General features: G+C 37.3%; 1 protein-coding gene across 1 annotated transcript in view; it reads left to right on the top strand.

The window, feature by feature from the left end:
* LUZP2 (leucine zipper protein 2) overlaps positions 1–19,919 on the top strand; it is a 4,367,081-nt gene that overhangs the window by 3,974,606 nt on the left and 372,556 nt on the right. The gene's annotated exons all lie outside the window — the stretch shown is intronic.

The raw sequence follows: 19,919 nt of genomic DNA, 5'->3' as shown, positions 1-19,919 counted from the left end.
TTTCTACTGCTTTCCCTCTCAGGCCTTTCTTCCTCTTCTACTATATGTTACTGCATGTTGATAGAGACTTGGGTGGACATGGAGGACTGGAACTAATGTGGCAGTGGTCAGAACAAAAAAAAAAAAAAAACATGAAGGTGATAATCAGTAAATGCAGCTCTTATACATCTGATGTCCTTGCATACTGGTGGGAAAGAACTGGCCAAGGCCTAGGGGGATAGCAAAGCTCTTGACATCAGGCTAAATTATTCCTGCATGTAATCCTTCCTGTAGCCCTTCTGACCTGTGATATGGCTGAAAAATATCTCCATCTATTATTTAACAACCAAGTTTTACAAATCATTAGATAAAGAAAATTAAACTTTTAGAAATAGTTAAATGATTAAATGAAAATCCAGAAAGTCAACTGTAATATTTATTTTTTCAGTGATTCTGATTACCTAGTGGCTTCACTTGTCTATACTTTGGATCAGCATTTTATTTTGCATCCTTTTATGCTGAAAATTTAGACCAACAACTCTGTGGTTTAACAAACTAAATAAAACAAAACTGAGTCAATGAATAATCATACATGTGGCAGCACACACGTGCTGGTTGAAGAGATCATGTAATCTTCTCAGTGACACACTGGCAATATCAGTGAATATCAAGTGACACTGTCAATGAAAAGCTTATAATTAATGTACATTTTTTATTTTGTTTGCAAGAATCATTTGATTGCATTGACACTGCTGTTTAAATCTTGTTTTTGATTTTGTCATGGTTTAGACTGTATATTATTAATTGTATTGATACATTCACATTTTTGCTTTAAACTGCATTTGACGCAGTGCAATGGGGTAGACCTTTACTTAAAGTGGTGTTTGCCCTTTTTTATGGTTCAGTGACAATGAAGATATATGATTGAGCAAAGTGGATGCTGGACTTGTTTTGAATTTAATTTTACTATATTTCTTATAAAACTCTATTCCTGATAGAACTTGGTACTGGGTTGTTTAGAAATATGGCAATGAATTTGAATTTATTTGTGTGAAATTAAATAAAAATAATACTTTGGCAGCAGCGGTCCATATAAGATTTAAACGAGGAGTGGTACTTTTCCTAATTTGTTGATGATTCCTCATTTCTTAAATCAATAATATTATATTCTTTCTGGTGTTTGTATGCAGATTGAGATACTTTCAGTAAAAAACTTGTGACAAATTTAAAAGTGTATTTATTAAAATTCTAACATTGTTAAAAAGTGATTACTGTAATATAAATTCATGTAAAAGGTCAGCATTCTTCAGGGCATTGCGAACAATTAGAATTAGGAGCATATTAATACATGAAGGGTATTTTTAGGAAAATGTATAATATTTTCCCTATATGAAGAATTTTCTTTCTTAGGTTCCAAAACTTTACCTTACCTTAGTAGTAATCTGATCATTTTAATTCAGAGGAACTAACATTTGTTAACCAAAAAAAAAAAGAAACAATATTAGAACTACAATACTGTAAAACTGCCATGAACACAGCTGGAATGGAGCAGACATAAATTTATTACATTTTAATAAAAATGTGTATTATTTTTATTAAAACATAATAAGTTTATGTCCGCTCCATTCCAGCTGTGTTCATAGTAGTTTTACATTATTGTAGAACTATCATTTGTGCTTGATTCAAAGTGACTAGAAATGCTACAAGGTTTACCAACCTAGACTATGTGTAGAAAAAAAACAGTAAGTTGATTAGTTTAAGCAGTACTTTACTTTTTGGGTCTGAGATTACTTGAACTGATACAAAAAGTACTAGTATTCCAAAGGGACATCAGAGTTATCTTGTTGGCTACATTAACTCAATCATTTAGGTCAAGTAGAAATGAATTCTTATAGAAATTAAAAATCCAGAAGAATATATTCATCAGGATGACATAAGATCTAGCCAGGAGACATATTTAAGTTTATTCCACGTCAGGTTCTGTCTTGATTCTAAGCCATGTTTAGCCAGAAGTAAAGTGGATAAAGGCAGATATCCTGTTTGTACTTCAACACTAAATCCTTCAGATCATTCTAATATACAATAATCTGATATACAATAATCCTTCCAAAAAGGAGGACATATGAAGTTATTTGTTTTTTTTATCAGAAATATTGTTAAATTATCAACATGTAATTTACAACTTGGTATACTACCGTAGGTTCATATGATATATACTAAATGTAGAATAGGTTCCACTGAATTTTGAAAGTGCAATAGAACATAATCTGCAAAAGAATCTTTATTAAAATATGGATTCCAATATTTTATACTGATAAGGCTAGGGTTATGGAGAGTTATAGAAAAGAATAATTCTAGTAAGTGAATTAAAATAGTGTGTTAAAGGACACCAGTGGACACCTGTGGCTTGTACCCATCAACATTTGGAAAAGATAACATATCACTGATAACTAAATATGAAAAGCCTGAACTGTATAAAGCTTTAGTAACATAATTAATGTAACAAACAGAAATTGAACTGATTCATTAATGTCCAATTCCTTGAGACATAACAGCAGATGAACAAGTAAAGGAAAATAAGGATAGGTGGTTCTGCTATTTTTAGTAAAATCACAATCACACAACTAAGTACATTTGTCCAAATACAAATGACTTCATCAGAGTTTTTAATTAAATTAACAAGCAGCCTTAAATAAACATAAACCAATCACAGCACCATCAACATATACTGAATAAAATATAAATAAAAAAAATCAGTTCATACATACTAAAACTATAAAGGTAATAAATAATTCAATATTAAATATATCATAACATTCATTTCAAAGTAAACATAAATGTATCAAGCCAATTGTTTCAAAATTAACTTGTATAAAAAATGAACTAAAATTTCTGATAAATATATGCTAACTTTGACCACAACTGTCCCTAAGAGCTCATAATTAAAGCATACTAGCTCACATCCTAAAAAACACTGTTAATGGAAATATTGTCATTGAGGCCAAGGATGAATGAGGCATTGAGCTTTAACTGTCAAACAAGTTCTTTGAATTCAAACAACCATCAATATCACCACCTCGCACAGCCCTCACTACCTTACCATTGACAAAAAATACAAGTTTCTTAAAGTCATTACAACATGCACAGTGGTATAAGTCATGAGATGAAAGTGCAATCTGCAGTGGTTGGTATTTCCCCTGATCAATCTCTACAGAGATACCATGGTAGATAGTTGTTCCCCTGACCCATATATAAAGAGTAATCTCTGGTTGCTATTGGGTTCAGATTTATGCTTGGTGGCTACTGTGTTTTACCAACCTAACCCAATACTGTGGCTTTATTAGTCTACAGGTTTGTGGAAGCATGATAGCCACCCATCTCACACACACAGACCTCGACACACGCAGTTGCATTCAGGGAGACAAAAACCCATGTACACACCTAATCCCGTCTCTAACCCTCCTACTGCAACCTTCCAGGCATTCATACACAGTCTCATATACACAATCCTTTAACTACTTGATCACTAAACTCCCCAGATCTTACGACTACCAAGACAGATGAACACTGAGTTTTGGCAGTGTTCATTGTCAGAAGTGGCTGTCCTAACTTATGCAGCACAATGATGTTTTAAATCAATCTACTGCACAAATGCTTTAACATAGGTAGTTCTAGGGGAGACCACATGTCTAATTAGCATATACCTCTTGACCAGAATGCCTCATTAGCACTTAGTATAGCCAGGGAAACAGCATACCACAGTGCTGTAATCTTGTTACAAAAACAATGTGGTAAAGTTGTCTTTGAATGCAAAAATGGTATTGCAGAGATGTACTTCTCTTGTATACCTTGCACTTATTTTTCTGAATTCTAATTATAAATGTATTTGTTTGAAGTAATATTGTTCCAACTGTAGTTTAGTTTACCTAAGTTGACTAAAAGTTTCAAAGCAACTTCTGGTCACTCAGAATAAATTGCGCATATTTTTGGTTTGTATTAGAATAGTTAGAACCTTATGATGTCTAAGCTTATGCTGTGCCATTATTAAAGTATTATGCTTATCAAAATCAAAGTAGCAATGGAGGTCATTGCTGAGGTTTATTGTGCATGAAAATATTTTCCTGAATAAAATTCTTAAAATATATATATATATATATATATATATATATATATATTTTTTTTTTTTACAAATCTAGGTACTGGACAAATGATCTCTGTACCTTCCAAGATTTTCCTAATGTTTCTAATAATACCTTTGATAGATTTCTCATGTACAGAAACATTGAATAATATTGTAATAGTGAAATGTGAGTTCTGCTGAGGCAGAGCAGTGATATCCCCACTAGACTTTGTGGTCTATACAAAAGAAACTTTTCAGATTTCATTTATTTGGCTCACTCTGCAGTAAACACACAGCACCCACTACTTTATCAAATTTGAAATACTTGGACTTTCTAGTTAAAAATAAACTACATTCCTACAAAAATCTTTATGTGCTGTGCTACAAGATAAAATATGAATTTCCATATCTTGCAGTATTTTTATCAATTACACCTGACTGTAGATCATAATTGGAAGTGCACAGTGAGGTTTCTTTTTCTTAATAAAGGCTACATACATATATTAAGTTAGGCCATGAGCAAAACAAAATTTCATGCCTACAACCTGATTCCTCTTGCAGTCATATATCCCAGAGTATAAAGAGACAGACTGTGTAGAATCTTAATTTCAGAGTTTCGTATGGAGTAGAAAAATCTGTTACCATCAAATGATATAAAACCAAGTTTTACAACATTCTCTTACAGCTTGGTGCAAGGACATGTCATTCCAGTGAAGGCTGTTTGACTGAACACAAGTCAGCTGAAAAAGTTTATATGAAGGCACTTTCAGTGATAGTAGAGTATTCCCTTTTCTCCAGTGTTGTTCACCTCAGAGTAAATTGCGTTCACAGGTATATGAGGGCCCCCCCCAACATGAGGATGCAGGTGGGCATGCCCCTACAAAACATATATATATATATATATTTTTTTTTTTTTTTAGATTTTTGCCAAAAGTGATTTTGTTTAAACTTTTTTTTTTTTGAATTTGTGATTGATGAAACTACCATCAACCAATCTGACATGAATCCATTTACAAGTTTCTATTTACTCTATCAAGTATATTCTTACATTGCCACCTCAGGGGTACATAGAACTCAACTTAAATTAAAACAATTTTAAATGCTAACCACTAAGGATATCATAACACACTTGTATAATTATCAGTATCCCATTAGATTTTAATTCAGGCTTCTCTATGTGATGTCATGTTCATAAAGGCTATACAATATAGCAGGGTACAGAACCTGAACATTCACACTGCTGCCATCTGGCTGAATTCCTGTGATGGTATTTTTCTGAGTAAATAAGTACATTTGCAGTGTAACCAACCATCAAGCAAATACAGACACACATACACTTTTTGAATGCTACACTTGTGTTGGTCTACAAATCTGAAAAGGCAGTATTTATTTATTTCACAGGACAAAATACCTCACTTTGGACTTTTAGATATATACCCCTGCTATTACATGATTCAGATTAATAGAGAAAGCTATTAGCATACAGCTGTGCATGTAAGTCTTCCACTGAAGAGTTTCAGACCTTAGCATGAAGCCATCACTGACCTATTAAACCAGAATGAAAGCAAACAAGGCTAAGGAACACAATTTCTGCTGTTGCAGAAAATAATTTTCTTGCTAGACTGGATTGACAAGAAAATTACGCCTTTTGGAACAACCTATTAATATCAGGACTTCTAGATGTTTTATAATTATACAGGTTTATTGTCTGTTTCTCCATACATGATACATTTTCTTTTTATTTGGCTATATCAGAAATAGGTCATTTTAGAAGAGTGGTTTGTGCAGATCAAACTATTTAAATGCGTGTATAAATACAAGAATGCATAAGTAGAATAAAGTGTATCAAAGGCTCTTCCCAACAGTAGCATAAAAGAATATCTGGGAATATATTAGTTTAATTCTGCATTTCTCTGGGTCACACTGTATCTGCGGTGGTACAGCGGTATCATTGTTACCTCACAGCAAGAGGTTCTCCTGTTCAATTCTCGGCTGGAGTGCCTTCTGTGTGGAGTCTGCATGTCCTCCCCGTGGTCGAGTGGCCTCCGAAAGACATGTGTAAATGGGTGTGCCTTTGCTGAAGGTTGGGTGTCGGGCTGGCAACTCGGCACCATAAAAATCGACTGCCAATCATTAGCGGACCAAAGTTCCGCTGTGGCAACCCCTAACCGGGAAAAGCCAAAAAGACAAACAACAACAACACTGTGCATGTCAAGACACATTTGGCTTTAGTCATTTATATTTAGTGTAGTAAAAATGCAAGACTTTGGCACTGAAGCTGTTATTTTTGTCTCACTGAAAATTTTCACTGGAATTGTTGGTCAGATATTTTTGTTTTGCTGTTCAAGAATCATGTGGTCATTTTGACCTTTATATACACTGGTGGTGGGGTGAATAGCACATGCATTTAATAAATGATAAGAAGTATCTCTCCACATTATAGTTTTAGGTGGGGTAGTACTAGGGACTATTGAACTGCAGCATATATGACCCTGTAGGGGGTTAATGATCTTAGATTCTTTTTAAGGGGGTTGATGGTTGTATGTTCTTAGACTATATGCCCCCAAGTGCTGTTTTCTTTTGTCTGTATTGATAGAAATATTTCCTTCTTTTTATTTATGTGTATTCTTCAATGCTTAAGTGGAATCCATGGTGATAATTGAGAGAAGAGGTGAGGGGGGTCCATATGTTCTGTCTAAGCCATACAGGTGTTTGTTATGAAGTCACCATCACTAGTTGGTAGGAAAATGATTTTTACAGCTGTCTGCGTATTCACAGAGCCAGCAGTGTTTATTAACAGTCTAAGTACTGAACTTATGGTACTCCTGATCTGTGTCATATAGTCAGATTGAATTTACTGGATTATTATAGAGTGTGATCCTCCTGTTAGCCATGAGTTAATGCATCTAATAAAATAAGGGTAAATCTTAGCAAACAAATGGCTTTGTAAATCACTTAATGAAGCAGTGGATCAAAGGCTTGTGCCCAGACTAAATAAGTCAATCCTTTATTTAGGCCTAAATCTAAAGCCTTGTTTATTTGGTCCTAAAATAATTAGATTTGTGAGGTTAGAATATATTTTAATAAGGCAATGTTGGAAAATATCATTTGATGCTAAACTGATGTATTGTCAAATAATTGCAAAGGCATCTTATACAACACTTACTAAGTCTAGATGTAAGGTATTATAGTCTGGCATTTTTAACATTATAATTGTTTACTTTCTTATAAACAATTGATTCCCATTAGTGGAACTATATTAAAACAGAATACAGCATGGTTTCAAGTTTCACTTTCATTTTAAATAATAAGACTGCAGTAACATCATCTATACATTTATGAATAGAGTTTTTAATTTTATTTATAGCATTTCTTATCATACAAGTTACCACTGTGCATTTATTTATGTTTGGTATGCCATTGCATTTTACAAATGCAAATGTTTTTACAATGTTAGAGGAGCCATTTGTAAAATATATATTCCATGTATTTGCTTTCTTTTTGTACATCCTTTACAGTGGCATTTTAACTTGCTCTATGCTTTTATTAATTGAGTTAATGTATGTGTGAAAATGTGTCTTATTGTTTGTAACCATATGCAGACTATTTTAGAATTCTGTTTTATGAAATATGATTTTTTTATTTCATTTTCTTAGCATATTTAGATGTGACCATAAAAATGGACACAGACAAGTATTTGTAAGCAACATTTACAGAAAAAAATATGTTTAGAAACAATTACCTGCATTTCCAGAGTCAACACCCCAAATATATGAAAAATGAAAAAATTTCAATGGCAGTTTATTAGAGCTCGTAGGATTATTAGTGATGATGACACTTTTTTTTAAAAGAAACTGATTTTTTGCAAGAATTATTTTTTGAAGGAGGATATTTTCTGACTGACCACCTTCAAGTGACACACAAAGTTGTCAGTAATCGGCAAAATAAGTTTCCGCCCATTTTGATTAATGAATTTCATACAGAAGGTATAGTCTTTAGTAGGGATATTACAAGAATTGGAAATGACAAAAAGTGTACACTTCAGTTCCACTGACAGGAGATAGTCAAGATGTCAGGCAGATTACAACTAGTAACTAAAAAATTATCACTGGAAATCCAGAGTTAAATTTTAGGAGAGGTTCCACAGTTTGTTTTTAAAATCAACAAACCTGAAAATGCTTTTAGAAAAGGATTTTCTCAATGAAAACAGTTTACTCAACAAAACAGTTGGCACTTTTTCATGTGCCAACTGTAAACAATGTAGGTAAATAAGTAAAATCAGTACAATCTTTTTTGAAAGTATTAGTTTTACGTTTGAGGCACATGATAGATACAACTGCCATATTAGCTTGTATAGTTTATTTGGCAGTATGTAGCAACTACCCACAATTTTATGTCAGAAACAGCATTAGAAAATTAAGGGTGAGACTTAGAGACTACAATAAAGTTGTTAAATATTGTGACTTAAGATATATCCAAGTACAGCTGCCGTCCAAAGGTACACGTCCCAGAAAAGGAAAACACTGAAGATGAAGAGACTGGACATGACCACCACAATGTATATAAAATCCAGTTTAATAGATAAAAATGAGCGCTTTCACATGCTCCACTGGCATGCTTCTTCGGATTTAACATACATTTACTCCAAAAGACACTTAAATAGCAAGGACTTAATTAGATAATTAATTAAATATGCAACTGAAGGGTGGAGTATATGTTTATACATAGCCTTAGTCAATGTCTTAGTATTATATGTATGCATTTGGTATATTTAGTTGTGCTGCTGAAACATTTGCTTCTTTTAGGAATAAATTGTTTTAGATAGGAATAAGTGCTCGTATACATATAGTGAATGAGCACTTATCATGGAACAAAATAGTATAGGGACTATGCTACAATAAGCTTATTTTTAAAAGCTTTTTGTAGAAAGAGTTTTTGTAGAATGGGTGCTGTATATTTTTTTTGATTTTGGTCTTCTGTTTGTTTTGCTTCTTCATTTGTTTTGTTATTATATAAGAACATGTTTTTATACATATTGTATATTATTTAATTTCATTTCTTCTTTTAAGTAGTTAATATTGCCTTTTAAAGGCACTTTCTTAGGTGGTTAAAAAAACTCCACCCTTCAGTTGCATATTTAACTAATTATCTAATTAAGTCCTTGCTATTTAAGTGTCTTTTGGAGTAAATGTATGTTAAATCTGAAGAAGCATGCCAGTGGAGCATGTGAAAGCGCTCATTTTTATCTATTAAACTGGATTTTATATACGTTGTGGTGGTCGTGTCCAGTCTCTTCATCTTCTAAATATTGTGACTTAACAAATGCCCTTGCTAAACATAGTATAGAATGTAAAGGCTTTTGCAAGTTCCATTCTTCTATTTTGGAAAAAGTCAATACTGAGATGATTGATTTTAGTTGCAAAAGCAACTTTGAAGCCAGGGAACTTAAATGGCAGATTCTGTTGAGAGTGGATAAGTTCCCTGGCTTGAACGAAAATATAGATGTGAAATGTTTGCTAAAACTTATACTTATTTCATTTGTACATTCTGTAAGGTTGACTTGTTTTAAGATTCATTATGTATATGTCATATTTAAGTAATTTGTTTCTTGTTATTGTTTTATTAAATATTTTCACGTCCATATTTTAAAGTTTTTTACTGGATTTGTATTTGTAACTTTGTGATTGGTCAATCATGGCTGTGCATCATCAAGGGAGGGAGATTTAAATGAATTCTGGATAAGGAATTTATTTTCTGATGAAGTTCCATGGTTTGATTAAAAAGGAACAAAAGTGCTAATTCTTTAGTTGTTGTTTCTACTTTTTTGCTTTACACAGTATTGCCTGGTAGCACTTCTGCAAAGTTTTGTGTTTCATTTTCTTACCAAATTTATTTAACTGCATTTGTTCCAACAGTAACGTTTCTTAAATTATGACAAAATAGTTATTAATTTATTTTGCATTTATCTACTGTGGTAATCTGACTGGGCAGCAAAGCCCCTTTTCAGAGGAGACCCAGAAAGAACATCTCCAATGCAAAACAAAGTAACAAATAAACACAATTTTTGCAAATAAATATTTTTGGAACATTACAATAGTAATAATGTCAACATATTATACAGAGAGATTTCTGAGTTAATTAGAGTAGCAAAATATTTAAGTAAGTATAAAAACTGATACAGGATGGTAACGTCATGAAATAAATTATCTTAAAGTGAAGATAAAGTAGAAATCAGCAGAAAAATGTAGAAGAAAATTCAGGAATAATAGATATTGTTATAGTAGATAAAGAAATATATATATAAATAAATGAAAAAGATAAGAAGGTGAAGGAAGGAAGATACGAATGGTAATAAAGCACATACAAGAAAAGGCAAGAAGGTGTTAAGATGAGATAAATAATTATATAGGAGAAAAGTATATAGAGTACAAATGAAAGACAGGAATAAGGAGATGAGAAAATTGGTGTCAGTTATGAAGAAGTTATTCTATTAAATATTCAAAGTGACTTAAATATAAGGTAGTTGCATATATATATATATATATATATATATATATGTGTGTGTGTGTGTGTGTGTGTGTATATATATATATATATATATATATATATATATATATATATATACATATATATACACACACACACACACACACACACAATTTACTTAAGTAAAAGTTCCCCAAGATCAGTAGTTTATGCTTTGGATTATCATAATTACAGATTGCTGTCACCTCCACAATATTTCTCAGCACATGTCCTAAGGTGCAATAAACACATCCTTTGCCATATAATTGTTTCTGCAACTCAGTGTTTTATATATATATATATATATATATATATATATATATATATATACTTAAATCTTGATAATTAATTAGCCCATAATTATATTTTTATTGTTGTCTTAAGCTTGGATGATGCTGATAAATCAAATACAACTGGATTGTGATCAGATGTACTAAGTGGTGTAGCAGTCTGCATGTTATTAATTATATTTGGTATTTTTGTAGCAACAAGGTCTAAAGTAGTTTCTCCCTTCTTGTTTCAAATTTTAATTGATATGAACCATGACATTAAATAATAATATCCTTTTGCATACCAGTCACTAGTTGTTAAAGTGTTTCAATATACGCAAGGTTAATTGAAATCGCCCAGTTATGTTTTATACCTCATATTCAGTATGTGGTAATATGGATTCCAATGCTTTCTTTGATCGATGCCTGGGGTTCAGTAGCATAATAAAAGTGCTATAGTACTGTAAAACATTATATAACTGAAATGCCTCAGATTCAATTGTCATTTGTTTGCACAAGGACTGAGGCAACATAGTGTATATCCATAAGTTACTGCTCCTCCTCTGATGTTTTTACTGATTCATTTGTTTTGTAGTATCTTGATAAACATTCATTTGTGGAGTTTCAAGTGTCCGCTGTTGCAACAGTTTTATAGTTCTGTACATTCACTGTGCTATTTCGTTTATCACACTGTTTTCCAGACTCTGAGCATTGCAATTATAGAGTGTTAAACTTCTGTCAGATCTGTTGTCATTATAGTTGCTTTGTGAACATATTGTACCTTTTGTCACCAATACCAATGGCAGAATCACATTTTGCAGAAAAAAGTCAAAATCAAACTAGGAGATTAATTTGGTAGAATCACATTTAGTTTAAAACTTGACCAAATATGTTATTTCCGCTATAATTTAAATATACAAGCATTCAATGAACATAATGGAGAAAAAATAAAAGTCAGAGTTTTTTTAAAGGAGGACAAGCACCCTGCATCCCCAAATGGGGGGCAAGACCCCACACCCTCTAAACTTATGTATACAAATTCCACAATAGCTCTAACTCGGAGAAAGGAGAAATCTCCCTAAATATTAGAAACAAGGTTGACACACGTTTAGGAATTGCATCACTTATAGGAAAACAATAATCACAATTCTCTACAGTTCCAATTTTGCTGACTATAACCCTTATAAACTAAGAACAACGCCACTAACTTTATCAAACACAGAAAAAAATAATCAGAATTTCTACTTTCAAGGAAAGATAACTTCTGCTTCCATTTATGTTAAAAATGATACTTACGTTCAGGTAGAACAGTATTTTTAACCATTTTATCCTTTCATCAATGCCCCCATTATGAGATCTTGAATTTATGAAATGCATATCTAGCACTAAATAGCTGTATACCAAATTATACAGAAGTTATCGTTTAATGTATTCAGATATAAGTTCGAAAGAGACATTGCTCTGGGTGTATAAAAAAATAGAAGCTATCTAGAAATCTGACAACAATTTTATATATAGTCCCTTGGGGTAAGGAGAAGCAAGAGTTATTATGTACAAATATCTATTAAAAGCAAAACAGGTTTGAACTAAATCATGTGTTAAAGGTTGCCAACAGAGCCACAGTAGAAGAGCTTAAGCTGTAGATACACAGGTTTACCTGATTATATTCACAAACCAGAAACTGGTACAGAGACAACAAGCACCAATAACACCAAAAACTCCATATAATGTTCTGATGAAGTCTTTTTAAATTAGACAAAAGTACTTAATTTTGTGGATTTTATTTCATTCTGTGAATTTTATTTTATTTTATTTTTTATTCAAGTGTTGTTTTTATGGTTTTGTACTGGTCGTTGCTTGCTGCTTTATAATTACTGCTGCCACATATGGAGTTTTTGATGTACCTGATTATATACTGAGGTTGGTTCTTTTAGTAAAACATAGTAATATTCTTCTTGATATTAGTAAATACTCTGTACGATATAGGAATTTCTGGGAGTATGTTATTGACAATGATTTTTGTTTTATAAAGGTATACCGAAGCTAAAGAAAAACATAATTTTCCTTTTATACAATGTTTGGTGACAAAAAACTTCATGCAAGGTGAAATCAAATTTAATAGTTAGTTGTTCCATCCCCCCTTAAATAACTACACTACACATAAAAAGACATTTGACCTTTATTAAAATGTATTATACAATGAACTATGTACACAAAAACCAACATTAATTAACTTCTTCAATAACAATGATCTCCGGGCAGTGTCACCACTCACCCTGGATGAACTTTACCTCAAGGCAGCGTACCAACTCACCTTGATACCTTCTCCACTGGGGCAGCGTACCTACTCACCCACATAAAGAGGCAGCATACCTACTCACCTCACACCAAACCAAAACCATAAACCAATACACTTTCTTTAGAGGGGGAACAGAAGAGGACGATCCTGCCCTCTTCTCCGCCACCAGCCTGATCCCAGGCTGTTCCCCCTACTAAACCTTAGCCACAATCATATCCTCTAAAAAGAGTTTCAGATGCAAATTAAAAAGATCCAGACCCACATCATTAAGGTGTACTCCATCCGTCCGATACCAAGACTCCTCTCCATCCCCAAAATCTCTATGGTTAATAGTATGCATCCCCAAAATCCTTAATTGCCTAGCCAACCTTTGATTCACACACCTTCTAACCCTTTCAATCGCCGTATGACTACACAGATGCGGAACCAACTCTGACCACACAATTTCAATACCCGGGTACAATGCCTGTGATCTCATCATATCTCGCAACATAATGTCCACCAATTGTTTTTTAGGAACAATGTCCAAGTCATTACCCCCTAAATGAATGACCAATATACATGGACAACCCACCTTCAGTTTAGCCTTCTCAAATTCATGTAACAACCCATTCCACTTAAGCCCCCTAACACCATGCCAGGACACTGACCACGCTAAATGTGCTAAACCCAAATTTACCCCATCATCCCTAACTAAAGAATGCTTCTCTGCCCAGTGGATGAACAAATGCCCCAAGATGATAATATGCTTCCCTAAAAGAAAAGAAGAAAAATTAATCATCAGACCTCAACTTATCTAATATAAGACAATAATGCATTTGAAGACCACCTCCCCACCCTTTTAATCAATTCAATAGAACTATCCTCTCTAGCTAAATCTGAAGTCCTACCTATCCTGAACGAATGAGCTGCAAACCTCTCCACCGGAAATCCCATACAACCTAAAACCTTCCTCACCAAAAGTATGAATCTACTACTTGACACCACCTTCCCATCCACTGAACAAAAAATTAACTGATCCACACTCCCCTTTCGCCTCCTCACAAATTATTTTGCCCACATTACTGGACAAATGCAATGATTCCTGTCCGATTTAAGCACCACCACACATCCCCTACCCAAGTGATCTGTCTTACTCCTCCTTAATGCAGTAGTATCCTCGCCCTCCCCTATAATGACATCCTTCCAATATAATGAGCCTAACAACTCCGAAATACGAAAAGCGCCAAATTATAACCATGTACATAACGTACCCCACATAAAATAATCCATAGACCCCTTTTGCAACAAACCTAACCCTTTCAACAAAACTTTCAATATAACCCTCGTAATTGGGCATCAGGTATCCTTATTCTACCCCATCCCCTTAACATATGCCCTAATGTCCAAGACTTAGTGAAATCCTGCAACCTCGCTACCTTAGCGAAAATACTAATCACCGCCAAATCCACCTTAACCATCTGCAAAGCCCTGCCTAACCCCCAAGCACGAGCTACATATCACAGTAGTAATTCCTCTGACCATACCCCTTCCTCCTCTGGCAGCTGCAAAATAAACTTATTAAAATCAGAAAGAGTCCTACCATACGCCTTCCTTGTAGAAGGGGCCCAGGAATGCTGCACCAACTGCCTGGCTACATCGACCCAAGATTCCACACCTCCTCTGGCAGGATTTCTGGCATCTCTTCCACCCATGGAACCAACGCTCGAAACCTGCGAAACTGAAACTGGGACAAGCTGTCAGCAATCTCATTCCTTACACCAGGCACATGCACTCCTGTAAAAGAAAAAATTATTAGAAGGCTCTGCAAAACCAATTTATGTAATACCAACAATAACAAGCCCGACTTAGCTGTCTTCTTTTGCAATACCCTCACTGCAGCCATATTGTCTGAGTGAAAAACTACTCGTTTGCCCCTCAATTGCTCCTTCCACACCACTGAAGCTGCCCATATAGGCATCAATTCCAGAAAGGCCACATCCCACTTCCATACCTCCTCCCAATCCTGAGGCCATTCAACCACAAACCACGACCCCTAAAATAGGCCCCCATGCCAGCACCCCCAGCTGCGTCAGTAAACAACTGAAGTTCGTCCTGCCCCACCCAGTCTTACTGCCAAAAAGATATCCCATTAAATTGTTGCAATAATCCGTTCCACAACCCCAAGTCCTCCCGCACCAATTAGGTTACCCTAACCAAATGATGTTTGCTTTTACTCGCTTTCAGCAAGTCTGCCAGTGACCTACAAAAACCTCACCCTGGATGTACCACTTGGCAGACAAAATTCAAAAGCCCCAGCAACTCCATAACTGAACAAATTCAAATCTTATCCTTACCCAACACCGAACGTATCACCGACCTAAGCCTCTCTATTTTATTCTGTGGTAAACAAAACAATCCCTACTCCGCATCAATTGTTAATCCAAGAAATTCTAATGCCCTTGCCGGACCCTCCATCTTATGCTGAGCCAATGGTACCCCTAACTCCTCACACATGACTGTAAACTCCCGCAAACCCTCCTGTGCTCCTACCTTTCCTTCGCCCACCAACAGAAAATCATCTAAATAATACACTGCCTTTTGAGTCTCCGCTTTTTGCTGCCAAATTCAATGCAATACTGTACTGAACTTCTCAAGTGTCGCACATGCCACTGAACAACCCCTGGGCATAGCTTTATCAAAGTAGTACTTCTCTCCTACTTGCATCCCCAATAGTGGCCAATCCTCCCTCCTAATAGGCAACAATCAAAAAGCTGACTCAATGTTGACCTTAACCAACCATGGCTCCCTAAATTCCCTAATCACTTTTACTGCATCATCTAAGGAAGCGTAATGCACCCTAACCTCCTCTTCTGCAATAAAATCATTTACTGAATTCCCTTCCAGATAAGACAAGTGATGTATCACTTTGAATTCCCCTTCTCACTTCTTTGGCACCAACCCCAAAGGTGACACCCTGTAAGTACTAAAAGGTGGACTATCAAAAGGACCCAATAACCGCCCCGCCCTACTCTCTTTCTCCAATAAAGCCTCCAAGATGTCCTCTTTACCTTGAACAGATCGTAAATTCTTGCAACCCCCCCACCCCTTCCCATTGTGGTCTTAATAGGAAACCCCTTTTGAAAACCTTGTGTTATCTCCTCTTTGATGGCCAAGCCCGGAAACCGATGAAGCTTATCCTGGAGAATCTCCACCTTAATAGGGAATGGCACCCCTCCCTCTATTACCTCTAAAGAACCAGAGTCCAAATCCCCAGGACCCACAAAAATTACCCCTCCCCTGGGCCAGCTAAAAGCCTTGCCCACCAAAACCACCTTCATGACTCATCGCATTGGAGTTCCAGGACAAATACTGCTGACCACAGCTAGTGGCCGAAAGACCCCCTCCACATCTCGAACAAACATGGGCAAATTTGCACCCCACCCATGAACAGGAGCCACTATTAAATGACCAACACACACCTACTGTTTCCGGTCCACTCATCCTTCTGTTAGAGCCCATGTAACTATCCATCCTCGTAGCCAACCATAGATCTGGGTGATGCACCTCCCAATGAAGTGACTGGTCCACAGCCTTCTGTTTGCAGAAACGCTGATCATACCAGAGCCACACATTACCCAGCCTTAACCACTGCGCCTCATGAATGGTAAGGAAATAGCCTAGCAGTGGCAGAGCCAAGGACCCATCCTTCTCCAGCTGCACTGCCCTAAAATAAATAAAGTCAACCACCCAATTATCCCATGTCCTAGGGTGAAGCTTACCTACCCTCTGCCTTCCCAATGCTGCTAAGGCCACTAACAAGTCCTTACTGTTAGATGACTCTGCCTCCACTAGCCATTGGACCCCTTCCGCATCAATCAGCTCAAACAAATCCACATACTCCCCTTTCCAAATTTTTTCTTTAACCGGACCCGAAATATGAGGAGTCAGAATAACTGCTCCTGTCCCCTGCCCCAAAGACTGGGTAGCCAACCAATCCCCAGAGCGCAGCCCAAAATCAGAGCCTACCTCTGAGCCCAAGCCCAAACTGTCCCCGGAACCCCTCCACCCCCCGTCGCATCTCTAACCAGGTACCTGGCACCCTCTGCGCCTCCTCTATCCCTTGCACACCACCCCCGAGATCCCCAACTGCCAAGTCGTCATCCCTCCCCACCCCACCATCCTCAACCCCTAGCTCCCCCGACAATGCTGTTGTAATAAAACCATTACCTGCACCTTCATCTTGCGATGTGCTGGGAACCGGAGTCTCAACTGCCATCCCCTACTGAGATGCCTGCTGCTTTTTCCCCCCGGCTGGGGTTCTCACTGCCATGCGTCACCTCTTCCAACCTGGGGTCTGCTCAGGTTCCTGTACCACCTCCGATGTTGTCGCCTCCTGGAACAGCTCCTCCGCCTGGGCCACGATTGCTTGCCACCTCTGCCTCAGCTCCGGTAATTTGGCCATCTGAAAAAGAGAAACAAAATATTAGCATTGTTCTATAAGCCCAACTGCCCTAATCCCCCCAAACCCCTGGTATTGCCTTGCCCCACACCTTAATTTATCTCTGTCTGCCCGCTGTCACCTTTCACCCCTCTTGTCAGCCACCTCCTACCATTAGTACCCCATCCTACCCTAGCATATCCCCTATCAGTATCCCTCCCCCTATGTATCTATGAGAGGAAAAAAAAAATATACATATATATATATATATATATATATATATATATATATATATATATATATATAAAATTAATTAAGTCCCTCTAACTATCTCCCTATCACTCAGCCATCCAATCCCCTCACCATTCACGCAAACAAGACTAAACACACTTACCTTCCCTCCCAGCACGATCATCTATCTAAGTAACGGTTCTTCCATGCAGTGCACATGCGTGAACCGGCACTAGGACCTAACAGCCGAAAGACCGGCAGTAGCAACCCACTACACTACCAGAGAGGATGGAGAAGCCACATCACCACCACCACCACAGAAAACTGGGAGAAAGGGATACCCGACCAGCCACAACGCCATCCTGAAGGACCAGCAGACTGACCAACACCCACGAACCCACCAGGGAGTACGGACCGACACCCGCCAACATTACCACCGAGGAAAAGACGACAGACCCCCCCCGAACTCAAGCCATGAACTCTGGGGAAGCAACATGGACACATTGGCCCACGAACCCACCAGGGATAAGGTACACAGGACAACCGCAACGCCAGTCTGAAGGGGAACTGGAGAGGCAAACGGACAGCCATGAACCCCCCAAGGAGTGTGAACCACAAACAGCCCCACTACCACCAATGAAAATGGAGCTGGGAACACGCTGGACCCACAAACCCTCCAGGGATAAGCTACTCATACACAGAGGGACACCTGGATAATCACGACACCATCCTGAAGGGGAACCGGAGAGTGGATGGACCCACAAACCCCCCAGGGAGTGCGGACCACAAACACCGCCACTCCCACCAATGAAATGGAGCCGGGAACACGCTGGACCACCGGGGAGCTGATCCACCGCTATACCCCAATGAAAACTGCCACCCACGACCAGCGGGAGAACATCTACCCCAGGAACGAACACAACCGGCCCACAAACCCAACAGGGAGCACAAGAGGATGATCTACTGCTACCCCCCAACCTAACCGGGACCGGATTACACTGATGGACTCCCCCTTTGCCTACCACGACCACCAAGGGAACGTCTTATTGTTTTTTTTTTTTTTTTAACTGTACCCCAACCGCATGGCACCAATGGCCTGCTACTCGATGGAGCTAAGGACAGGCCCAGCCTCCCCCCACGGATGTCCCTCGATGGCATGGCCCCACCAACAAGGCCTGATGAATCCCTGGTAGACCAGCGGATGACAAGTGCAAGGAAAACTTCACCCACCCAGGTAAGCCTAGCACTATTCCCATCCACTTCTATAGCTACATTATTCTGTATATATATATATATATATATATATATATATATATATATATATTTTTTTTTTTGTTATCCACCCCCCGACCATTCACCCATTCACCCACACACAAACACACACACCCACACATACAGTACTCTATCACCCTTTCCTATCAGTAAGATCAAACTATTTTCCCAGACTCCAGCCCCCCCCTTTACCTAATCCCTAGAAACACTAAAGGGGGAACTGACCCAGACCACCTAACCCCTTCTCTCCCCACCATCCAAGGCCTACCTTCATCCACGATACCTACAGGTCATCTGGACATAAGCTAGTTATCACTCTACCAACTCACCCCAAATGTGCCTACTTCCTCTAATCCCAAACCCTTAGTACTGTCAGAAGTCCCACTTACTCCTACTTCACTTCCTTTTACATCTCCCTCTCTCCTTAACCCTTTCACCACCACAAACCCACTATCCTAACCAACTGCAATCCTTACCTTCCTTTCTACCACTATATCCTCCCCACACCCCTTTACTCCCTTACTCAAGGGACCGGGACAACTTAGTTTGTCCCAAACTGCATTTGTATTCCATGGCATGGTACAGTACTGATATACCCAGCAAATAGTTATACCAGTTACAGTCTTTAAAGAATTGTTAAATCTACTAGGCAGTCCAGAAGAAATGTCATCGTCCCCCTTTAGACAGACCTCATTAGGCCAATCATTGAACATAATGTCCCATTTGGCATTCATTGTTCCAGACACATGTAGCAACTGGAATGCCCACAGAGTTATCACACTAAAAAGATACAAGGCCTAAACA

Source organism: Protopterus annectens, chromosome 9.part0 (genome assembly GCF_019279795.1).
Source record: "Protopterus annectens isolate FY-2018-M chromosome 9.part0, PAN1.0, whole genome shotgun sequence".
In the NCBI taxonomy this organism is placed as follows: domain Eukaryota; kingdom Metazoa; phylum Chordata; order Ceratodontiformes; family Protopteridae; genus Protopterus; species Protopterus annectens.
This window is presented reverse-complemented; position numbering and strand designations above follow the sequence as displayed.